We start from the raw sequence: 3447 nt of genomic DNA, 5'->3' as shown, positions 1-3447 counted from the left end.
GGGGCAGGGTGCCTCGAGGCCGGGGGGGGTAGTGGTGGGGAGAGGCCTCGGGAAAGACGCCTCGAGGCAAGGGGTAGGGGTGGGGGGCGGCCTCGGGGCAGGACGCCTCGAGGCTGGGGTGGTGGTGTGTCCTCGGGGTAGGGCACCTCGAGGCCGGGAGTTGGGGTGGCCTCGAATTAGGGCTCCTCGAGGCTGGGGGTGGCCTCGGGGCAGGGCGCCTTGAGGCCAAGGGGCGGGTGTGGCTCCTGTTGATCAGGTGTACTAGTTGCAATCTATGTAATTGGAAAGGATTATGTCATGTGCAAGTTTTTTTTTATCTTCTGCTTGCTCCTTGACCTAGGATTTGCGTTTTTTCTTTGTGGCCTCCACAACTATTAGATTATCTAGCCGTAATTCTTCATACCTTTTCCTTCAAACAATCTGTCAATACGTTTTGCATCTACAACCTAAATAAATTGCTGCTTAATTTGGTCGATGCTAGCAAAGAACTACTACATTTATCTAAATTTTGAGGCTTATAGCTTTAGGTTGAGCTTTGATGAATGCTGGTCTTAAAATTAACCTGACAAATTATAAGTTCTAGTTTAGTTCTGAAATTTTGCTTGCTTCTCTAGTCTCTACATTACAATCTTATTGGTGCTAGAAAGAAGAAGACATAGTTTTCAGTTTGGTAAATGAATCTTGAATTGTTTTGACAATTATTCATTGTGAGAAATCTTCATTCAATTTTTCTTGTCTTGGTGATTTATATTTTGGTTTCCGTTGTATTTCAGAGTAAACAACTAATCAAGAAACCGAAGTATGTGCAAATTTCTGTTGAATCTAATTCACATTTGACTGGACTGGAGGATCAAATTAAGTCTCTCTGGACAGGTTGGGAGAATGCTGTGTCAGACGCCACAACACTGAAAAATCACCTGGAATCCGCCACTCTTTTGAAGCTTACTGTTGAAGACAAGGCATCACATTAGGATGGTGCAATGAATGAGTGCATGCGGCAGATGCGTAATTTGAAAGAAGAGTATGAACAGAAGCTGCATGATGCGATTCAGAATAAAGCCAAACAGTTTGACAAAATGAAGCATGGGTTTGAAGCAAAGATAGCTAACTTGGACCAACAGTTACTCAGATTTGCAGCAGAAAATTCTAGAATGGTGATACAGCTCAGTGAAAAAAAATCCCAAGCTGAAGTAGAAATAGAGATGTTGAAGATTAATATTGTGAGTCATGTGAAAGGGAAATAAATTCTCTGAAATATGAACTCCAAACTCAAAGGAACTAGAAATTGATAATGAGGAAAAAAATATGAGTGTACGGTCTGCTGAAGTTGCAAATAAACAACACCTGGAGGGAGTGAAGAAAATTGCAAAATTGGAAGCAGAATGTCAGAGATTACGTGGTGAGTCCGGAAGAAGTATCCTGGGCCTGCAGCCTTGGCCCAAATGAAGCTTTAGGTTGAGAGTTTGGGTAGAGATTACGGGGACTGCCGTGTAAAGAAGTACCAAGGAAGGCATTCTATAGTCCACAGTTTTCCAGTTTGCCAGATTTTTTTTTTCATTTGATATTGTGCAGAAGTTCCATAAAGAGAATGAGCAATTATTGGAACACCTTTTGGCAATGGAAGAGGAAACAAAGATGTTGAAAGAAGCTTTGGTACACCGGAACAGTGAATTACAAGCATCCAGGAGTATTGTGCAAAGACGTCTAGCAAGCTTCAGAGTTTGGAAGCACAGCTGCAAGCAAATTTTGAACAGAAAAGACCACAAAATTCCACCATTCGACGACACCCTTCTGAGGGTTCCTTTAGCCATGAAGCAAATCATCTTCCAAGATTGGCTTCCATGTCTGAAGATGGAAATGATGATAATGTTAGTTGTACTACCTCTTGGACGACAGCATTAAGGTCTGATCTCTCCCATGTCAAGAAGGAAAAGAACTCTGACAGTCCACATAAATCTGAGAGTGCAAGCCACCTGGATCTCATGGATGACTTTTTAGAGATGGAGAAATTAGCTTATCAGTCCAGTGACACAAATGGAGCAGTTTCAAGTCCAGATATTCCAAATAATGCAAGACCCAAAACTACAAAAGTTGACACCTCCATGCATGTCACCAAAAGCCCAGATTCTCAGCTGAAAGAACATAATGAGACTTTTACATATCTACTTTTGGTTTTGTGTGGCTAAGCACGTTTTTGTGTTTCCTTTTATCTTCATCTTTATCTTCTCATCATCTTCCGTCTTTATCTCGTATTCCAGCTGGACGTCTGGGATTATATTATCTTCTCCGTTGCATTTCGAACATATGTGGTCAGGGTATTTGTGACCAATTAGCTTGCAATATCTCGTTAATAACTCTGCCGAAATAAATCATACTTTTAGTGCTCGTGTTGTAGGTCGTTCTTCTGGCTTAAGTAATGATAAAATCCATCTCTGGACTTCATCCATATCTGCTTTCCTTAGCTCCCTTGAATTGGAATAAATCATTAACTGATCTCTTGCGTAGTAGATCCATATAGCGTTTCCGTTTAAATAATTATTTGTTAGCTCCTGTATAATAGTTGATATACCAATTATTCTTTTGTTAGCATAAAAACTTGGTATCTCATATCTCTTCTTGTTGTCCGATGTCCTCGGGTATAATCATATCTTTAGTTAGTCGTATCTTGATAACCTGTAATGGAGGTTTTACTTTCCCGTATAATATCTCCGCTGGTGCTGTATAGAATTTTATGTAAAATAAATTTCCTTTTGTAACTCTTTTGTATGTGACGAATGCCTTGTGTAGTTCTGGTATTCCACTAACTTCTTCTCCGTCGTATGTGTATACGGTATTTAACAGTCCGTAGTTGTAATATGTTCTTACTAAATTAGAGTTAGTTTTTGGCCGTGCAATTAACTTGTTGTATCCTTGTAACTTTTGTGTCAAATAATCTTGGTTTGGTTCTTTTGTAGTTGATCTGGGGTTGCGGTTTAAATAAGTTTGGATTTTGTGTATATTTTCGATATAGGTTCGTGTGATGTAGTTATATGTCTTTTTCTCATTTTGGTTTTGCACACTATCTGCGTGTGTAGATGTTTGTGGTTCTATGGACACATGTCTAGGTGTCTTTTGGGTAAATGGTTTTTCGAATAGCTAGTTTAAGTTCGCATTTTTATATTGTTTATCGCTAACTTGTTTGGTTGTACCTGCAGCTATATTTAAACAAACATTATGGGTTTTAAGGAGTTTCCCATCGTCTCCTTTTAGCTCTGGGTTTTTTCCGTCTTTCGATCGACGTAGCTCCGCATTTTTATAGTCATGCTGCTGACTAGCTTTAGACTTTAGATTATCTTCATTAGTCTTTAGCTTTTCTATCTCGTTGTTCATACTATCCACTTTTGTACAAAGTGTAGTAATAGCTTTGAGTATTTTTTCAATTGTATCTTCTTTCTTAGTCTCAGTCTG

At 39.5% G+C, this 3447-nt stretch overlaps 1 pseudogene; it reads left to right on the top strand.

Moving 5' to 3' along the window:
- Positions 1–2186, top strand: part of LOC125850558 (filament-like plant protein 4) — an 8290-nt pseudogene extending 6104 nt beyond the window's left edge.
- Positions 2187–3447: the final 1261 nt, after the last annotated feature.

This window comes from Solanum stenotomum, unplaced genomic scaffold, assembly GCF_019186545.1.
Source record: "Solanum stenotomum isolate F172 unplaced genomic scaffold, ASM1918654v1 scaffold17555, whole genome shotgun sequence".
Taxonomy (NCBI): Eukaryota; Viridiplantae; Streptophyta; class Magnoliopsida; order Solanales; family Solanaceae; genus Solanum; species Solanum stenotomum.
This window is presented reverse-complemented; position numbering and strand designations above follow the sequence as displayed.